Source organism: Prionailurus viverrinus, chromosome X, assembly GCF_022837055.1.
Source record: "Prionailurus viverrinus isolate Anna chromosome X, UM_Priviv_1.0, whole genome shotgun sequence".
Lineage (NCBI taxonomy): Eukaryota > Metazoa > Chordata > Mammalia > Carnivora > Felidae > Prionailurus > Prionailurus viverrinus.
The window spans coordinates 21,912,124-21,934,777 of NC_062579.1; the positions used below are offsets into that span (position 1 = coordinate 21,912,124).

A 22,654-nucleotide genomic window follows, 5' to 3' on the forward strand; every position below is an offset into this window, starting at 1 on the left:
TACATCTCCTTTATCCATTTATCTACTGATGTACACTTGGGCTGCTTCTGTATATTGGCTGTTGTAAATAATGCTGCAGTAAACATTAGGGTGCACGTATCTTTTTGAATTAGTGTTTTCATTCTGTTTGCATAAATATCTAGTAGTGGAATTACTGGGTCATATGGTGATTCTTTAGTTGATTTTTTGAGGTCCTCCTTGCTGTTTTCCACAGTGACTGCACCAGTTTACATTACCACCAACAATATGTGAGGGTTCATTTTTTCCCACATCCTTACCAACACCTGTTTTGTTTTGTTTTGTTTTGTTGTCTTTTTTTTGGCATTTTACAAACCTCCTTAATATCTGAGGTTTTTTCAATTTAAATTCAAGTTAGTTAACATGCAGTGTAGTCTTGGCTTCAGGAGTAGAACCCAGTGATTCATCACTTACATGTAACACCCATTGCTCATCCTGAAAAGTGCCCTCCTTAATGCCCATCACCCATTTAACTCACCCCACTCCCCCCTCACCCCCATCAACCCTCAGTTTGTTCTCTGTATTTAAGAGTCTCTTATCATTGGCCTCCCTCTCTGTTTTTATCTTATTTTTCCTTCCCTTCCCCTATGTTCTTCTCTTGTGTTTCTCAAATTCCACATATAGATGAACTCATACGATATTTGTCTTTCTCTGACTTACTGATTTTAGCCTTTCTGAGAGGTGTGAGGTGATATCTCATTGTGGTTTTGATTTACATTTGTGTGGTCTGGTGATGTTGAGCATCTTTTCATCTGTCTATAGGCCATCTGAATGTCTTCTTGGGAAAAATGTCTACTCAGGTCCTCTGCCCAATTTTTAACTGGATTATTTCTATTTTTGGTGTGAGTTGTGTAAGTTCTTTATATATTTTGGATATTAACTTCTTATCAGATGTATCATTTGCACATATCTTCTCCCATTCTGTAGGCTGACCTCCTCTGCAGTCAAAAATTTGCATGTAACTTTTGACTCCCCAGAAACTTAACTACTAATAGCTTACTGTTGACTAAAAGCCTTACCAGTAATATAAATTGTCAATTCGCACATATTTTGTGTATGTATTGTATACTGTATTCCTATAATAAAGTAAGCTTGAGAAAAGAAAATCACAAGAAGATGGGGCATCTGGGTGACTCAGTCGATTAAGCATCCAACTCTAGATTTCAGCTGAGTTCATGGTCTCATGGTCATGAGATCGAGCCCCATGATGGGCTGTTTGCTGGACGTGGAGCCTGCTTAAGATTCTCTATTTCCCTCTCCCTCTGCTCCTCCCTTGCTCTTACTCTCTGTCTCTGGAAGAAAAAGAAAGAAAGAAAGAAAGAAAGAAAGAAAGAAAGACCCAAGAAGAAATATATTTATAGTACTTTAGTGTAAAAACTGTATGTACAAGTAGACCTGCGCCATTCAAACCTGTGGTGTTCATGAACTGTGTACCTCCCAGCCCCTATTGCTTCTAGGTAAAGCCACATGACTAGTTCTCACCAATGAAGGGAAAAGAGGAACTGTCACTTCAGAGCCAAAGTAGTGAGGAAATGAATATTCTTTCTCCTGTTCTTACCACAGTAATTGCTTAGAGACAGAGAATGCCTAGGCCCCATTGGAGGGAAAGAGCTCTTATCTCTAAATCACATCATGGGCGAAAGCTAATCACTGACCAGAACAATTCTCATTGCATGCTTCTGTGAGTGAGAAATGGCCATCATTTAAGTTAAACCACTAAAATCCTGAGGTTTACTCTTAGAGCTGCTAGCTTTTATCCTAAATAACACAGGCACATTTTGCTAATGCAAAGTCATTTGAATAAAAGATGATTATTTTCAAGTTATGAAAGATCTGAAAGGCAAACTGCTAAGCTGTACTCCCACTTTCCTGTCTGAATACCTCATTCTATACTTATTCTCCATCTGCTTTGCACATCCATCAGATCTCTGCATGTTCAGAGTCTACCTGTCTTTCAAGGTGCAATTCAAAAACCCATCCCCTCCAGTCAGCCTTCAGTGCTTTCCTCCTAGTTCAGGACAGTCCCTTCTTCGCTAGAGGTCAGATTGTTTCTGACGTTGTTTCTTCTATGCTTATTTGGCTATTGGGCTATATTGACACTCTTTTTCAATGGCCTCTAACTTACTTGAGGTAAGGCTTCATCTTGTCTATTTTGGTTTTATCAGTAATTCTGCATTATTTAGTACATAGTATTAGATGATTAATGAGCAGTTTTTGAAATGTTGAATAAACAAAAACGAAATTTGGTATGTATTTAATGAATGTATTCTAAATAATTCAGCTACATGTTATTTTAGTGTTAATCATAAACCTGTTATGTAAGTAATATTTTTACAGCTTTCAGCTTAATACATAAAATAAGTTAAAATGTAACTATTTTGTTTAAAATTCTTTTTATAGTCATTATTATCAAATTAATCTATAATAATTCCAATGAGCTATAATAGCGGTTGTTTTCTTCATAGTAATTCAAATGATATCATTTTCTTTTAAAGTAAGCACAATATACTTTCTTATATAGGGTCAACTGAAGTGTTTTTAAAAGCTTGTAGAGTCTGGAGTTTCATTTACTTTTTTCCCCACTATTTTTATTTCAAGTTTCTATTTAAATTCCAGTTAGTTAACATATAGTGTAATAATGGTTTCAGGAGTAGAATTTAGTGACTCATCACTTAGATACAACACCCAGTGTTCATCCCAACGCATGTCCTCCTTAATGCCCATCGCCCATTTAGCCCATCCATCACCAACTTCCTTCCATCAACCCTCAGTTTGTTCTTTATCATTAACAGTGTGTTTTCTGGTTTGCCTCTGTCTTTTTATTTTCCTATGTTCATCTGTTTCATTTCTTAAATTCCACATATGAGTGAAATCGTATGGTATTCATTTTTCTCTGACTGACTTACTTCACTTACCATAATACCCTCTAGATCCATCCATGCCATGGCAAATGGCAAGATTTCATTATTTTTTATGGCTGAGTAATATTCCATTGTGTGTGTATCTATCTAGTGTGTGTGTGTGTGTGTGTGTGTGTGTGTGTGTGTTTACCATATCTTCTTTATCCATTCATCAGTCAATGGACATTTGTGCTCTTTCCATAATTTGGCTATTGTTGATAATGCTGCTGTAAACATCGGGATGTACCAATTCATTTATAAAACACATAGTAAAATAGTTTAAAGTTGGAATCTTCCAAACATAATATGAAAAAATAAATAGAATACCGAAACAGCTTGGAAGACTAATGCCAACAGAAGACATACCCCCTAAAAAGAAGAGGATAACAGAAAAATAAATAAATACATTTGAGAAAGGAGGTAGAAAGGGAAGAGAGAGAGTGAAAAAGAAAAATATGCCTGGTCTTCTTGTAGAGGGAGTGTTTCTTAAGCATTAATCTTGGAGACTAAGAGAGAGAGAAAGAGAGGGAAAGGGAAAGGAAGAGAGGGAAGGAAGGAAGGAAGCATTTGTTACTAAGCTGTCTCTTTGCAGCATTATCTGTAAGGTGCAATATTAGAAATACTTTAAATGTTTAGAAAGTCAAAAGGAAAGGGACTTATCAATTATGTGAGGTAGTGCCATATAGTGGAAAGAGTCTGGATCAGAGCAAGGTGATGTTACATTATGGTCCTGTTTCCAACCTGGTTTAGGCCAATATTTTTAACCCAGACTTCTATCTTAGGGAACTCTATGACTCCTTCCAGGGCTAAAGTTTTCTAATGCAATAAAACGTTTAACAGTTAACGCTATTCTGATATTTGCAAGTTTCCTGAATAGCATCTCTTCATCGTGTGGGGGAGGGCAACGCTATTCTTAAAAGAACAGAATCTCCAAAAGCCAATAAACCATTACTATTCTTTCAAGAAATGCTTATTGTGTGGATACTAATCTAAACCAGGATTTTTTTGTTGTTCCTAAAATGATACCATGGGCAAGTTAACTATTCACAGTTACTTCCTTTAGTCTAACTCAAATTGTGATGAGAGTTGAATTATATTTAGGCACCCAGCACAGTACATAGCATGTAATAGACTCTCGAGAAAAGCTTGTTTCCTCCCTCTGGCGTATAAAATATAAAAGAACAACCAAATGAAAAACTAAAAGCAGCAATAAGTTAGCTACATGTCTATCCTTGTACCGAGGGGTTGTTTGACACCAGAATGGTCACAGTCAGTTTTCATTACTGTGATACAAACTGTAATAAAATTATATTTAAAGAATTATATAAGAGAGAAAAAATCAGTTAGTATTCCCTGGTTAATTTCAGACATAATAATTATGTAAGTTGGCTGTTATTAAGTAAACATCTCTTTAATGCAGATGAAAAGAGGATTGTGCTGCTGCTTCTTATGATGATGATGAAAACTAGCCTTTATGAATGCCTTCTGTATGCATGATAAGTACTTTGTATATTTTATCTGATTTAAACTGTATCATACATGACATAATAGTTTAAAGTCACCTGTTTGTTGACTGCGTTTTACTGTCTACTGCCATTTGATGGATTCTGTAGATGTACTAAGTCCATTCTTCATTTCCTTTATAAAAACCAAGTTATTATTTGTGTAATGTTCTAAGCACTATGATAAATCAAAGAATGAAATAGGCAGAGATCTCCTGGGGCAGTTGCATTGAGCAGAAGAGATAAATTATGCATGTAATAAGATGCAAAATAAAAAGTGCAGTGTGAAAGAAATGGATCATAAACAGTGGTAGGAATTCTGGGGTGGTCATAGAAAGTTTCCTGCACAAGTGGAATTTGAAGTTCTCCTTCAGGGAGAGCAAGAATTTGAATATGAAGGTGCTAAAAAAATGTTTTTAATCTGAACTTGATAAGGACTTTATTTCGATGAATTATTACAAAGAGTGGGGCAGTTGTAATAGAAGGAGGACTATTGTGATAGAGAGACCATTTTGACCATAAGACCTGCACACCTCTCAGGGATTAGGCAAAAAGACTTTTTCTTTTACATAGAGGAGAAAACAGAGCTAGCAAGAACAGGGTGTAGGGAGGTGGTGTAAACAGAAATGGCATGATGGGAAAGCAGATCAGAGAAGGTTTTACCCTGAGGCCAGCCTACACTGTGGAAGGGCTATTAAGAAATGGCTTAGTGATGGCTCAGGATGAGGGTAGGTCAAAGTTGGGGGCCTGCGGGAAGGAGAGAATCTTAACCAAATTATAGCTAACAGGCATTTTGTTCTGGCTGATCAATGGGGACAGCAGTTTAATCATTTATGAAGCAAAGATGGGAATTTGGAGGGTCTGTGTCTGGCCTTGTCATAGGTAAACAAAGGAGCATCCCTGAGTTTTATTTAAGTCATATGGGGAAGTGTGGGTTTTTATGATAAGCTGTTGCCTAGAATACAAAAGGAGGGGGAAATTTCTTAAACTTTGCTTTTTTTCTCGGATCATAGGTTTTGGGTAAAATTCAACATTGTCAGCGATGTGGGAATAATGAGGATTCCCTAATGAATGAGTTGTGCATGGGAAGGGTTTCAGTTAGTCAGGAAGTCAAGATTTTGAAAGATTGCACTAATAAATAATAATAGTAATAGCACCTTATATCTGTGAACTCATTTAAATAATCGTCACAACCATCCAGTGACATGGGTACAATTATTCTCCCATTTTATAGGCAAGGAATTTGAATTCCTTAAAGGTAGGTAACTTTGTCACTGCTAGTAAGACATACATCTGGGGCTGTGACTCATAAAGCCCTGGTCTCCCAGTAGCTGACCCAACCTCTTTTCATTACTTCGAACTATTCCTTTAACCCAGAGAGAGAGAAGGGATAAAACTCCTGGAATAAGGGAGACGGGACCTACGGTGATTTTCCCATTTCCAAAAACAATGGACTCAACAAATACATATATATGAGAGACGTTATGGGACACTAAAGAAAGAAGATTGTAGAATACTAGAAAATACAAATTTGGGTACAGCAGCAGCCAATGGAACTTCACAAAAGAAAATGACAATTAGGGAAGATTCTGCATGCAGAGAATAAAAAACCTCAGCTAGTCAGGACAGAAGGGGGCCTACTGCTTTGTGTGCTTTCTCTTTGTGTGGGAATGAGGATATGCATGGACATTAGAGTCAACTTAACACTGTCATCTTTGTCGGCCCAGGTTTCCAAGCTTCATTCCGCCATGGGTGAGATTATGGCAGGCCTTGAGGTATGAGCAGTAGGTGGAAAATGCCTACTGCTTTAGTCCTTAAGAGCATCTCTGAGCTACAAATCAGGCATCCCCGCTAGTACAATTTAGCCTTCCAGAGTTAAGAACAATTGCTTAATCCAACAGGCATTTACCTGTCCTTCCCTTAACCAGCTACATTTGCGTTCATTTCTACTGTTCACAAGTACCATTGTTTTTCCTAATGATTATCTTGTGATTCAGTACATTTGGTCTAATGAGCCAGGGAATACATAACACATGGTGGAAAATTTTACTGAAAATATTGGTAACTATTTTGACACGTCAAGAATTGAATGAAGTTCATGTAGAGAGCATAGTTTATATAGCAGTGCTGATTGCTACAACCAACAGAGATTTTATTGGAAATGTAATAATAAAAGCATTTAAACTCTGCTGCGCGCATTCTATGCGTCTGGACCAATGGTAAGCACCTTCACATCCTTATTTCTTTTCATCTTCTTAGACACCTATTAGTCAGGGATATGGTTTCTGCTTTATGGATGAACAAATTAAAGTTAAAAGAATTTAATCACTATGCTCATGAGTTTGTACTTTAATCCTTAGAGCCCAGTTTTGAACCTAGACCTCTTTGATTTAAAAAAATGTTCTAAACTATTCTGTGAATCAATCACTCACATTTTTAAGGCTGATCAATAACAGCTCTGCTGCCTAATAGCTGTGTGACCTTGGGGAAATTATTTAACTGCTCTTTGACTTTGTTTCTTAATCTGAAAAGTGAGGGCAACCATGTCTTCATCATAAGATCGTTGTGAAGATTAAATAAATAATATGTGTAAAGTATTTAAAAGACCTACATAGCCACCATTTTCATATACATTAGCTGTGGTTATTGATGATGATGATTGAGATGACAGTGAAACCATGTTCTTTCTTAAAAACTCAGAGTGAATAGCCACACTCAGTGTCTCAGTGTGACTTTGTGTGCTCCAGCAGTAGGATTGATTATATTTGTGTACATATTCTTTGTTTCCCCATACTCTTGTACCAGCTTAATTTAAATAAAAACCACAGGGAATTAGGAGCATTGGTTTACTCAAAATTGCATTCACATGTAATTTTTTAAAACATAAATTGAGAAAACTCCTTTGTGTCTATGTTTGAACTTCTCTGACTTCCTAAAATAAAATTTAGATTCGATCTCAGAGGACAGGGTGGCATCTTTGACAACTGGATTTTAGGAAACTTAAAAAAACAAACAAATGGGATTTGAAAAGCCAACATAACATTGAAGAGGAAGAACAAATCTGAAAGGCTGATACTATAGGACCTTGATACTTACTTACTCTTTGGTATGTATTTACCCAGAGGAGTTGAAAACTTTTGTCCACATAAAAGCCTACACACACATCTTTTACCAGCTTTATTCATAATTGCCAAAAATTGGAAGCAACCAAGACATCCCTTTAATAGGTGAGTGGATAAATAAACTGTGGTACAGTCAGATGATAGAACATTATTCAGTTCTAAAAGGAAATTAGCTATCAAGCCACAAAAAGACATAGAGGAAACCTAAATGCATATTACTAAGGGAAAGAAGTCAGTTTGAAAAGGGTACATACTATATGATTCCATCTATATGATATTTTGGAAAAGGCAAAACTATGGAGACAGTAAAAAGATCAGTGGTTGCCAGAGTTAAGGGTGGGGAGCTAGAGGTGAATAGACAGAGCACAGGAGTTTTAGGGCAGTGAATATTCCCCGTATGATACTATGTTATACATTTTTTGTGTGGTTTCATATTTTTATTTAAATTCTAGTTAGTTAACATAAGCTTTGTTATACACCGGTCCAAACTGATAGGATGTATAACACCAAGAGTGAACCCTAAGCTACGCTATGGACTTCGGGTGATTATGATGTGTCAGTGTAGGTTCACGTTGTGATAAGTGTGCCACTATGGTGGGGGATGTTGTTGATGGGGAGGCTGTGCATGCGTTGAGAGAGAGGGTGTATGGGAAATCTCTGTACCTTCCTTTCAATTTTGCTGTGAGCCTAAAACTACTCTTAAAAAATAAAGTCTTTTATAGCAAAATAAGTAAAGAAATTACATATCATTGCCCTGGTGTAAAGAATCAAGATTACTAAAATGCAAGAAAAATTTACTCATATTTCCCATTTGTATGGAATATTAACACTGTCTTGACTTACTTGCTCCCTATGGTGGTCAGGCTGCATGGAGCCTGAGCTGAGCCTGAGTTTTCTCATCTAAAATATATGTTGATAGGTGTGCATTGTGATTAGAGATCAAACAGGTCAACAAAGAAGTAGCAGGGAAAGGACTGAGGTGCAGAAACAAGGTTCTTTCTTAGAAATTCAAAGGTAGATTGAAGTAAAAGTCACTTAAGGTTGTGATGTGTCTGAATATTGGTAGTAGTGCTATGTGCCTCAGCACAGGCTTTAAATAGCCCTTGGAGTTTGTGGCAACTTTATGCTCTGATAAGTATGTATTTGTAGATAATTCAGCCTGAGATTAAAGGTTTGCAGCAGGGGGATGAATGGATAAAGGTGCGGTATGCATATACAACGGGATATTACTTAGGCATGAAAAGAATGAAATCTTGCCATGAGTAATGATGTGGATGGAATTAGGCAGTATTATGCTAAGAGAAAGAAATCAGTCTGAGAAAGACATACCGTACCATACCATACCATATGATTTCACTTACATGTGGAATTTAATAAACAAAACAAATAAGCAAAAGGGGAAAAAGAGAGACAAGCCAAGAAACAGACTCTTGAAAACAAACTGTTACTAGAAGAGAGGTAGGTGGGGGAATGGGTTAAATAGGTGATGGGGATTAAGGAGGGCACTTGCTGTGATGAGCACCAGGTTTTGTATGAAAATGTTGAATCACTATATTGTACACCTGAACCTAATATATTGTATGTTAACTGGAATTTAAATTAAAAACTTTATTAAAATGTTGCAACAAAAACAACAACAACGAGAAAAAGGTTTGCAGCAGGGGTTGCATAAGATATTGTGAAAATGGTATTGAACGTGATCTTAAATATCTTATTTTTTAAAATTCTGAGTTCAGTTCAAGTGTAGAAATCTTCATAGGCACAAAGGTCAGCAGTGAAACCTTTCTCATCACTGCTCAGCACTGATGAGCGTTTCATACACACATATACCCTCCCATCTCTTTCATCCATCAGCCAGTCCTTGGTTCTCTGCTGTCACTTTTATAAACATGCATGCACACACGCTCACATTCATACTCACACACTGACAATCCCAGACATAAGCCCTTATTGCTTTAAATTAGTTTTACTTCTCAGAAGTATGAAGATCATGCATCAGGCAGACTGGAAGGTCTTCTGATGCTCAGATTCAGCTATTTTCATCATTGATCTACTTCACTAAGAACAGATCTCAGAGAATTAAATATTTTAAATATAAAAAATTAAACTAAATTCATTTAGGAGTCCCACTATATCCTCTGTGTAGCTATGACGTTTATTTCTTGCTGCCTTGCGGCTGAGCATAAAAGAGCAAATAGTGGCCTCTCTCTCCAGTCCATACCGACTAGAAAAATGATCACACAAACAACTACTGATTTGTGCTTGGTTAGAAAGAAAATATTTCCATTCTAGAACACAAAATGAGTAAAAACAATATAATTCTGTTTAAGGATGATACCTATTTCTTCTGTATCTTTGAAACAAAAAAATAAGTAAGATACAATTTACACAACCACAGGTTTGAAGAAATTGGGTCCTGAATACTATGATCAGGGCATCTTTCTGTTGCCACCTTCCCTACCTCAAAACGATTCTCCACATTGTGAAAAACAGATGCTTAAAAGCCATCAGTAACTCACTCCACATTACTCAGAGTCCCAAATCTTTAGTTGGTTTATCAAACCATCAATCATTTGTCCTCACTCACACCCCATCTCCCTTGCAAACTACGAGTTTGCGTTCTCGTAGTGTCAAGGCACATCTGTTTCACACACTTTTATATTTATATATTTATTTTCACAACTTTTTTTAACATTTATTTTTGAGAGAGAGAGACAGACAGACAGAGTGTGAGCAGGGAAAGGGCAGGGGTGGGGGACACAGAATCCGAAGCAGGCTGCAGGCTCTGAGCTGTCAGCAGAGGGCCCGATGCAGGGCTCAAACCCACGAACTGTGAGATCTGACCTGAGCTGAAGTCCAACGCTTAACGAACTGAGCCACCCAGGCGCCCCTATAGTCATATATTTAAACTAATGTCTCTCAGACTTTGCTATGCATAAGAATTATGTAGAGATCTTGTAAAAATGCAGATTGTGATTCCGGCTGATGCGGTTGCTGCAGGCCCCAGACCACACACTAAGTAACAAGGGCTTAGAGTCTATCTGCTTCTCTGGACCTGGGGACAGGATCCTCAGAGCCTGAATCACAGCAGGCCCTGAATTAACAGCCACTGAATGAATTTCAAAAGCAACAGAATCTCGACAATATAACATTTTCATTTTAAAATACAAGCAGTGCTTACAAATAACCATTTGAGAAGAACTTTGTTAACTTCCTTCCCTCCTTCTGTATCTTGGTACATCCATCTGTTCTTCCTGTCTCTTTGCCTCAAAGTTCACTGGTATCTGGAATTTCTACCCAATCCCCTGCTTTTCCTGTATTCCTTTTACACCCTGGAGGCATTTTCAATGATAGCACTTCTGAAAATAAAAAGTAAAGGAAGCCAGCATAGAGAGATGAAGAAAAATGAACCTCTGTTCTCCTCTTCAGATACCAGTTGAGTTACTTTCTTGTTTCTCCCAATCTAACCTCTTTGGACCCCATCAGACCATTTATCAAAGAATCCCAAACACATCCCTAGACTCCACTTTGGTATTGTAATGCTCAACACTGTTGTCTGTATGTTCCTCGGGAATGGAAATGAACCTTTTATCAGTCATTTATTTATAGAAAGACTTGTCTTTTAACATCTAAGTAAAGATTTGATCATGTTTTGAGCCTATAAATATAGTTTTAGATGCATACTTACCCAGGGCTCGGGGGAGAGAAGGCATGTAGTCATTTTGTTCCAAATGCTTATAGTTGGGTGTATTGTGAAAATGGAAAAATGAAAATTGTCATAAACTCCCTTTGGTCCCCTTACCACCTATATACCCAGCCCTTGTCTCAAATACTTGGAGCAGTCACTGTAGCAAAGGAGGAAATTGGTGAAAACATTTTATGAGATAATAATTTTCCTACCAGGTGGACTGTCTTTTAGTAGTACAGGCACTGCTCTTCTCCTGTTAGGGTTAGACATGCTTCCAAGCTGACAAAAACCATCAAGTAAAGCATTGTTTCAGGGAGATGATATGTACTCAGAAACCTTGACACTTGTGGTTTTAGGGAACCATAGATTGACTTTTCTACTAGGACGTACAAATCTTTGTTGGGCTTCAAACTTATTTAATGTCCAAAGGAATAGTATAAGAAAGAAGGTTAATTAGTCTGGATTTCTATGTAAAACTTACAGTATAACTTACAGAGCATGTGCTTTCTATCCTTCTCTCTCTCTCTGGGATGTAGTCTATATCTACATGATAAGTAAAATGTGTATTTGTATTTCTATATCCATATATCTAATTCATATCTTCCATGTTTGCATTTCATGTATATATGTATGTGTATATGTGTATACTCTATATTTTCTTTTTTTTAATGGTTTTTTTTTTTTTGAGAAATAGAGAGCATGAGTGGGGCAGGGGCAGAGAGAGGGAGACACAGAATCTGAACCAGGCTACAGGCTGTGAATTGTCAGCACAGAGCCCGATGCGGGGCTCGAACTCATCAACTATGAGATCATGACCTGAGCCGAAATCGGACACTTAACCTTCTGAGCCACCCAGGAGCGCCTATATTTTCATTTCTTGACAGCTGAGGCATGAAAGATATCAGAAGAAAACCTCTTGGTAAATGTGTAGATTTGGCCACTAGCAAGATATTAGACATAATATAAATTTCATACTAAAAATGCCATCCCCCAAATACAAGGAGAATAGAACAATTATAACAGGGTGTGAATTCTAGCAAATTAAAAGAAGTATCTGCATGATCTATATTTCTAATTATCTGACAGAGTGCTGTTAATAACTTTTCTGGAAGCCACAAGCACAGCAGTAGCACTTAATTATGATGTAGTCTTAAAATATAACACAATGCACTTTTTCTATGGCCTTCAAGATCACATTGGCAGCAAAGCCTACCATAATGAACTGTCCCGAAGCCTCGAGATGCTGTTTTCAGCAATTTTGCGTTTGAGTATTCAGATTCTACAGTGTGAGAAATCTGACTTGAATGTGCTCCGCCACAGTAACTTCAGAATATTCACATTTTTCCTTTTCTTCATTTAAGGCCAGGTTCATAAAAAAGCATATGGAATATTGCACATAAATAACTATCATGAGCTAAGAACTGGATACAACCTCAAGATTATTCAGGACAGGCTGATGATTATTTTGCCCAGTGGATTTCTTTTTGCTGCAACACACACATTAAAAAAGGGCCTTCACATTTCCCATGGTTCTCAGCGGTGAACTCACCAGCCTATAATTAGCAGCGCACAGTTATTCAATCATCTGTTTGCAGTCAAGAAAATACATCATTCGTTTTCTTTTGATATTTTGTTTCACATCATGTAAGCGTATGTCTAAAGCATTAATAAAATTGTAAATTACACATTTGAAGATTAGATCAGAGAAAATCTCTTAAACATTCTGGCATTCTCTGTAATTTTGTTCCTTTTGCAGATGTTGGACCCATTTTGCTACTTGTTTCATTTTAATCTGAAAAAGTCCACCAAAAGAGAGAAAAGGAAAAGTTAAGTCTTCCTAAAAAGGACTATTATGCTAAATACTAACTACCAGAATAAGTCATCATTCATGGGAATTAGAAGGAGCCCCCTTAAATGTGCCTATGCTATTTTTTAAGATTTAAGATATTTTACTTCAATTTTAATTCACCACTAACCTGTGTCACTTTTTAAAAATTATAGGAATTTTTTCCCACTCAGGTTTTTTTTTTTAATATATCAAGTGAGCACTTAACTGCTCTTTTTGGAGTCACTCTAGGGTGTTGCATTAATTTTAGCTGTAGGATAACTATAAAAAGTAATTTCAGTTAACCACAAGATAACTTAGGGGCCTCATAAATGAAAACACTTTTCTGAATGCCAATTGTTGAAGATAGCCTTAACGTTCCCTCAGCTTGACTAACTTGAGACAGACTGCTTCATGGTTATAGGCCCCTCATCTCCCTATTCTTAGAGCATTAGCTTTAGAAAACTTGAAATTGTCCATTCTTCCCTGCCCCTTTGAGGTGTAAATCATCTCCTAGGCTCTTGCCAGTTTTGTATCTCAGGGATGTCTTTCTCAAAGACTTGGGAGCCTTCCCTTTGAAATGTCATCATTAAGGGAGCTAAGGCACCCTCTCTCTAGAGTTCATGAGGGAGTAAGAGTCTAACTTTAATAGATAAATGCCAATTAGCAAACACAGATAGCCTAATCACATTGATGGATCCCCTTTCCCGGTGTCCTTCAGTACTTTTGTACTAGCTCATCCCAGTGCTTAAAACGTCTTTCACCTTTTGTTATGGTGGAGTTGAGTTCTTTCTTGCCTACTGTGGTTGTCTTTCATAAAGTCTTCCTTGCCTGTTTAAGTCTGTCTGGTGCATTTTTCCTAAGACATTATTTAGACTTCAAGTTTCCTGTAAGGAATCTGGATCAATGTAAATAGATTTTTTAAAGGGTTTTAATGAATATTCTAAGACCTAGAAATGCCTTATCTACCTGCAATTACTGTGTCTTACCCTTTTAAACCATACTACATTTTTTGCCTACTTTTATCATTCATGGTGGAAATATTCCTAAAATGTAATAAGCCTATTTTTTTCTCAACATGAAGACAACTTTGTTTCTCAAAGTGAAAATTGTTGTGTTTATGTGTGTGTGTGTGTGTGTGTGTGTGCGCGCGTGTGTGATTAAGCAAAACTACACGTGTTAAAAATGCAAACGGTGAAAACCAGAGAGTAAAGGAATGTTTCCCAGCCTTTTCAGAAAGGCTGAGATTCTAGCCACCCTCCCCCATGAGATTTTAAAACCATGGATATATGGTATATCTGTTTATATACTGTGGTTTTTGGAATGCCATAAACCACTGTAGTAGCCGAGATTTCTTTGCCCCTCAGGAACCAGTTTTTGCACTCATGGGGTGATAATGCCTGCTGAAAATGAATGGATAAAGCACAAAGTAAAAATCACCTAAAATCCCACAACACAGAGGTGACTACTGTTTGCATTTAGACAAACATCCTTGCATATATCTTAATATTTTACATCCTTTCTTTTATTCATTCTTCTACTTCAATAGCATAATGTAGAAATATTTCCATATTAATTTAGACATCATCCTCTTCAAGTATGTCCCATAATTTATTTAATCAGTTACCTCTGGCACACCTTCTTTCTTTTTCTGTGTTGGAGTTTTAAGTAATGCTATGATCATTATCGTGCCACATCATTTTTACACATTTGATGAGATTTTTTGGTTGAAGATAGCGTATGATAACTTTATGTAGAAAAATATGAAAAGTAGGCAAGAGAAAACAAACACATGATACCAGGATGTCTAAATGAACTAAACTACTATAAAAAACGCATAAAGATAACACATTCTTATAATGTATCTTAGATTGACAATGTTCTTTTAATTTGAGCATGATAAATGAGCTGAGCGCAGAAAAGAAGATTGCATTATATGTAAAATTTGGATGATGATACGTAGAATGTGTATTTTGTATATCATAAGGAAATAGTATGTAGAAGCTTTATATTTAACAACACAATATATTGTCTTGCATGTATAGTAAACCATTGCCCTACCACTCTTTCTTCCAAAAAATCTCCCCCAAACTGTTATTGGTGGGGATAGGCGCATCTGTCCATAAAATTTATTTGTAAACACTTAGACTTTGTTTCTGTCCATATGTAACCATGTGGACATAGGCTGTCTATCATGTAAAGTAAGTAATTGAATTTCTCATTTTCCAAGCTCACAGTTTTATGTGTATTCATATCTTTCATTTGCCAGTTTTAAACTTAAATATATACTTTCATTTTATAAAACTAAAATAACCCTTGTGGAAGATGTAAGCAACAGCATGCAAATGAGCTCTTTGGTGCTGTTCTTAGGCAGTATTTACTCACTGTTCACCTTGTTGTCTACAAAACAGGGAAATGCATGATGTGATATCTTTAGAAATAATTTCTGAAGGTATAATTTCTGGACAAAAAAAGGCATGTCTGTTTATTTTTTTAAATAAAATTTCCGAACTATCTTCCAAAAAATCTTTGTCAGTTTACATTCTTTCATATTTTGCATGAGAAAACACTTGGGTAGTACCAATTTTTTAAATCTCTGCAACACTCATACACACAAGTGAATCCCCAATATTGTTTTCATTTTATATTATTTAATAACTAATTGGGTTGAGTTTTTTAATGAGAATATTGACTATTTGTATTTTTTTAATCTTTTTTTTTTTAAGTTTATTTATTTATTTTGAGACATAGAGAGGGAGAGAACAAGCAGGGCAGTGCCAGAAGGAGGGAGAAAGAGACAGAATCCCAAGCAGACTCTGCACTGACTGCTCGGAGCCCAATGCGGGGCTCGAACCCACAAACCGTGAAATCATGGCCTGAGACGAAACCAAGAGTCGGATGCTTAACCGACTGAGCCACCCAGGTGCCCCTTGACTATTTGTATTTTGAAAAGAGATTTCTCTGATCTTAGAAGTTTCAGCAGGTTTTTTTCCTTTCTTTTTCATTTCTTATTAAACATATTATTACCCCCAATATAATCGTCATGTGTAATAATTTACTGTAATTTTACAGTCATGCTTGTGGGAACTCTATAGGACTATGTGTCCTTTCATTTTACGAATGATTTTGCTTCCTTCTAAATTTACTCTTAAGTGTAAATGAAGTTTATGACTACTGTAGATATATTGATGTATATGACTTATTATTCATACATATTACTATTCTTAAAATATATTTCATAATTTATGCAGGGGTGTTCAGAAAAAATAACATTTAAAATAATTGCAGTTCTTTCATGATCACAGGTATTTTTTATATATTTAAGGAGAACTCTAACATCCTCATACATTTTTTCATACTGAAAGTTAGAAGCTTCTCAATTCCCTTCACTTCTTACTTTTTCTCTATGGACTTTGAACTGACATATTTGACTTTTTTTCATCTTTATCTTTTTTAAAAGTGTCATTAGACTGAGACAATATAGCATTTTTCTCTAAAGTGGTACTTTTAAAACAGATCTTATGGAAAGACGAATGTCACAGACACATGGCTCTGCTTCCACTTAGGCTCATTTCACTTATTTTTAGGGGCTCGTCACGTGAAGCAATACCTGTCTTCGTATGGGCACATTTTTGTTTTATGCCAACCACTGCCCATTTCTCCAAGTTTATTAGTAAGGCTTGTTACTGATACAGTTTACTCCAATGCTCATGTAAATTCTGATGTTTCCCCAGTATTTTGAATATGATAATCCATACCCAGAAAGGAAAATGAAAGCCAGTAATTGTGCTTTGGTTTTGATGACCCTTTTTTGAGAATTGTCTAGATAAGTTGACAGGATTTCATTAAACCTTATGGGGAATGAGGTACTGTTGCATAGGTAAGCCTTAAAAACATCATGCTCCGTGAAAGAAGCAAGTCACACAAGACCACCTATTGTACGATACCATCTGTATGAAATATACAGAGCAGGCAAATCCATAGAGACAGAAAATTAATTAGTGGCTACCAGGAAATGGTGTGTGTAGGAGGACCTTTAGGAGGTACTCATTATTATTTTAATTTATATGTTAGCTCCATAAATGCATTTGGACTTTTACTCAAATAGAATCGCATACCATACAATTTACTATTTTAACCAGTTCAGAGTGTAGAGGTTAGTGGATTTTAGTATCCAGTAGTCCCCTTCTTATCCATGGAGGGTACATTTCAGTACCCCCACTGGATGTGTTAAACTGTGGATAGTACCAAACCCTCTATATGCTGTTTTTTCCTATAAATACATACCTGTGATAAAGTTTAATTTATAAGTGAGGCACAGTAAGAGTAACAACAGTAACTAATAATAGAAAAGAACAATTATAATAACAACATACTGTAATAAAAGTAATGTGACTCAATTTTCTCTCAAAATCTTATTGTACTGTACTTACCCTTCATCTTATGATGATGTGAGATGATAAAATGCCTATGTGATGAGTTAAAGTGAGGTGAATGATGTAAGCATTGTGACGTAACATTAGGCTATTAGTGACCTTCTGGTTATATGTCAGGAAAATCATTTGCTTCCAGAACATACTTGACCCTGAGTAACTGAGACCATCAAAAGTGAAACTGCAGATAAGTCAGGGAGGGGACTACCGTATGCACATTATCCTGCCACCATCATCATTGCCTAATTCCAGAACCTTTCCATTATTCTAAAAATAAACCCTATACCTCCCAGTCCCACCGTACTCCTACTTCCTGTCTGTATGATTTGTCTATTCAAAGAGAATCATACAAGAGGTGGCTTCTTTCACTTAGCATGTTTGTAAGGTTCATCCTTAGAGCTTATAGCAGTACTCCATTACATTTTATGGCTAAATAATATTCCATTGCACCAACGTAATACATACTGTTTATCCATTCATCATTTGATGTGCATTTGGGTTGTTTCTGCTTTTTAGCTATTAAGAGTAATGCTTCTGTGAAAATTTGTGTGCACATTTTTGTGCAAACATGCTTTGAATTCATGTAGGTATATACCTAGTAGTGAAATGGCTGAGTCATAGGTAACTCTGTTGAACTTTTTGAGGAAATACAAAACTGTTTTCCATAACAACTGTACCACTTGACGTTCAAACACTACAAATCATATGTTTATGGTGTATGAGGGCTCCAGTTTCACAACATGTATACTGACTTGTTGTTTTCTAGTTGTTGTTGTTTTTTTTTTTAATTTTAGCCATTCCGGCGAGTGTAAAGTGGTATCACATTATTATTTAGTGTATTTGTTTTTAAATTGCTCACGGTACAAATGCGTCTGTGCTTTAATGAATGAAATGCATGATATCAAAATTCTATAACCATTCTTGATGCATGCTGTGTATCTCTTGGTGTGCTACAAGGAATTGATGATTGTTCTGTATTATATTTATGAAAGAAAAAAAACTTTATGGTAAAATTGAGGATCAGATTATATGTATTAGGCTTTAACCTAAATCACTTTTTACAGCTAATTATTTCAACCCCTGAAAATCTATCTTTATTAAATTTGCAAAAGTAGCTTTAAGAGAATTGTGCTAATAGACTTCTATGTTTTTTTTTTTTTTTTTTTTTTTTCAACGTTTATTTATTTTAGGGACAGAGAGAGACAGAGCATGAGCGGGGGAGGGGCAGAGAGAGAGGGAGACACAGAATCGGAAACAGGCTCCAGGCTCTGAGCCATCAGCCCAGAGCCCGACGCGGGGCTCGAACTCACGGGCCGCGAGATCGTGACCTGGCTGAAGTCGGACGCTTAACCGACTGCGCCACCCAGGCGCCCCTAGACTTCTATGTTAATGGACTGGCCACTCTGGCTCTCAGTGCCTCCTGTCTGTAGTGCCCAGAAAAGGGAGCGCTATAAATCATCCTTATTTATAACCTTTCTTGACCTGAAATTCCATTAGTGAGAGGAAAAAAGCAGCTTCTCATTGAAAAATATATTTACATAATATCAGTATATAAACCATCCTTTCAGGGTAAGTTAAACTCCTCTAGAAATTTCATTAACTCTGTTAGACTGATAGTCATTAAAATAAATACGTCTTCATGAAACATTTTGCTTCCCTGGAGGCATGAGAATAAAATGATAAAACTAATTAAAACAATGGAGGGAAAGAGGGAGAATGAAAATCAAACTAACAGTGTCTAGGTTTTAGATTTTCCTTATAGATAAACAAAAGTAATCTCTTTGATTTGGGTTTTATTATAATGATTTTAATCTCCTTTCAAAAGTGTTGTTCAAAATGACTTACTTTTGATAACAAAACTGAGACTCTTACTACTATCTTCTCAGGAATTCTCCTAATAGGGCATTTGAAAAGGCTTTTATTTTACTAGGTACAATGATCTTGCATGCATTTTTATTCAAGTACCTAGGAAGAAGCAGTTATGGCCAAGCTGGTAATTGACAAAAGTTGTGAGAACGTCTGAAGAAAAAAATGTAAAAGAATCCAAACATCTTACAACAATTTGCATACCCCCCTTTTCTTACTCATTGGCCTGGGAGATGACACCCAGAAGGGTGACAGAGAGGAGCAGGAACCTCCCCTTCTCTGTGATAAGTCCATAGGGAGAGCCATCTTCCAGGGATGGCTAAAACTTTTTAGTTCTGGTGGATAAAGACTTAAGCTGCTTGAAAGTGAAATTAAAATTTCCTGGAGTGACTGAGGGCAAAATCGTGAATTAAAGAGAGTTAACAAAGAAAATACACAGATTACTCTGTAAAGGTCCCAAATGAGATCTTAGATATTATATTACAATTGGAAGATACTGTGGTATTTAAAATTATTTCTGGGTTTCACTATTTTAATAATATGTGTCATGTGTGTTGTATAATTGTTAAAGATTCTTGCTCTCTGTTCTTGATCTCTTTCATGAGAGTGATTTGTACTATGTAATTTTGGCAGAAATTTCTCCTAGTAGCAAGCAGAGGGTTTCACAGTAAAATTTTAAGATATGTATAAATATGTAAAAATTTTGTCTGAAAATGCACAATTTTTCAATCACAGCAAATATGAGAATTATTTTCTCTTTATTCTTCACTATATGTGCCAGCATTACTTGATCTGTGGGCCTTTTTATAAATCTCATGATGCCTCCCCACCCCCAAATTGTAACATCTCAGGTTTTACAAATTCTACATTCAGTTACTAAGTTACACAGTTATGTTTAACAATACATAGTTATTAACCATTATTACTGAGACTGATTTATATCAAAATAATGCAAAATGAGGACACAGTTCCAATATGCACGAGTTTCCATTAGCAGAGTACAATCATGTTATTTGTAGATAGGGACAGGTTTATCTCTTCCTTTCCCATCTCTATGCGCTGTGTTGAATCAGAGTGGTGAGAGCAGATGTCATTGCCTTGTTCTTCATTTTAAGAGGAAAGCATTCGCTCCATTCTGTCTTTCACCATTAAGTGTAATGCTGGCTGCAGGTTTTTGTAGATGCACATGATCCAGTCGAAGATGCTCCCCTCTATCTCTCTATTCTTACTTTTCTAAAAGTTCTTATCATGTATGGGAATTGGTCCATTTCAGTTGCCAAATTAATATATGTAGAATTCCTCATAGTATTCTCTCATTATCCTTTTGATGTTTGCAGGGTTTGTAGTGACTGTGATTGTTTCATTCTTGATATTAATAATTGGTGTCTTCCATTTCATTGTCACTGCTGCTAGAGCTTTGACAGTTTTATTGAGCTTTCCATAGAACATTGATTTTCTCAGTTGCTTTTCTGTTTCAATTTCATTCATTTTTGTCTTTGTTTTATTGTTTTCTTCATTCAGCTTGCTTCGGGTTCATTTTGATATGTTTCTAGATTCTTCAGGTGGGAATTTAGATTATTGTTTTGAGATTTTTTTCTTTTTTCCAACCTATGCGTTTAGTGCTTTCACATTTCCTCTTAGCACTGGTTTGGTTTTATCCCATAAATGATTACAAGTTGTGTTTTCATTATTACTTAGTTCAATGTAGTTTTTTAAGTTTTTATTTAAATTCCAGTTAGTTAACATAAAGTGTAATATTTGTTTCAGGTGTACAGTATAGAGATTTAACACTTTGACACAACATCAGGTGCTCATCACAACAAGTACACTCATTAATCCCCATCACCTGTTTAACCCATCCCTCCCACCTGCCTCCCCTCTGGTTCACTGTATTTTTGATATTCATGAAGACTCATTATTTGACCGATAAATTATTTAGTAGTATAGTTTTTAGTTTCCAAATGTTAGCAGATTTTCCTATTGCTGTTAACTCATTTTTAGTTTGATTCCATGGTGGTCAGAGAGCACACTTTGTATGATTTCATTTTTTTTTTTAATTTGTTGAGGTTGCATGATGCAAGACATAGTCAATTTTGGTATGTGTCCCGTGGTAACTTAAAAAGAATAGGTTTTCTGATGCTTTGTGTGGCTAATTCTATAAATGATTATTACATACCATTGACTGATGGCATTCTACCAAGTCAGTAGATTTGAATCTCTAGTTCTTGAAGAATAGAACCCTATATAGTTGGTGCTTAATAAAGGTTTGTTGGATTTCATAGACCTGCTGTACTTGTACCCTCATTTCTGTCATCTGTTGTCATCTGCCATGGGATTTGACTAGGCAGGCTATAGTGATAATGCTGCATAACAAACAACCCAAAAGCACAGTTTGCTGTACCCATCATTTATTTCATAGTCACAGGTCTATAGCTTGGCTGTATTTTGACTGATTGTGTCTGTTCTTGTCTGATCTGTACTGAGCTCTGCTGGATTCCATGTTTTGGGTTAAATTCAAGTCTCTCCCTTAGACTTTAATTTTTGGATCCATGCTGAAAGGAGCAATAGCTTTCCAGAGCATATTCTTTACATGACAAATGATGGAAGGTCCAGGAGAGTTGGTAGAAATAGGGAATAACTCTCCAAGGCTCAGCTGATAATAGGCAGAGTACCACTTTCATCCATGTTCCGTTGTCCAAAGGGAGTCATAGCAGTGTCTAAAGCAAATGTTTGAAAAGGATATGTGTACTCCCCCTACTCTGGTAGGAGTCACCTCAAAATTATAGGGCAAAAGTCATGGATGAATAATTCTATTACAGTGAGGGAGTGAAGAATTAAGAAGCAATGGTCCAATTTACTTCTGATGTACTTTCTGGATCTGTAATACTATCTTACACAGGGATGAAAATGAAAATTAACACTTTGCATGAGAAGGTGGGGAATCTTTATTTGATTTATAAACTATAAAGCATATTTCCCTTTGACATACAATGAAGTCTTATACATTGTGTTTTGGAGAATTTGAAGAAATAGCTTTAGTCAACTAATGAGAAAGTACTTCAGAATATAGTTAATATTACATCAAAAGCAATGTATTTTTTATTTTTTATTTTTAAGTGCATTTATTTATTTTGAGAGAGAGTGAAAGAGAAACAGAGCAAGAGCATGAATGAGAGAGGGACAGAAAAAGAGAGAGAGAGAGAGCCAGAGAGAGAGAGAATCCCAAGCAGGCTCCATGCTCTCAGCACAGAGCCCAACACAGGGCTCAATCCCACAACTGGGAGATCATGACCTGAGCTG

At 36.2% G+C, this 22,654-nt stretch overlaps 1 protein-coding gene and 2 non-coding genes across 3 annotated transcripts in view; 1 reads left to right on the forward strand and 2 right to left on the reverse strand.

Annotated features, from left to right (window-relative positions):
* Positions 1–22,654, forward strand: part of IL1RAPL1 (interleukin 1 receptor accessory protein like 1) — a 678,538-nt gene that overhangs the window by 153,957 nt on the left and 501,927 nt on the right. The window lies entirely within an intron of this gene.
* Positions 9,270–9,340, reverse strand: LOC125158028 (small nucleolar RNA U2-30). Its single transcript, XR_007149153.1, has one exon. It is a non-coding gene; the product is annotated as a small nucleolar RNA U2-30 (small nucleolar RNA).
* LOC125158029 (small nucleolar RNA U2-19) lies at positions 9,514–9,593 on the reverse strand. The gene has a single exon (XR_007149154.1). It is a non-coding gene; the product is annotated as a small nucleolar RNA U2-19 (small nucleolar RNA).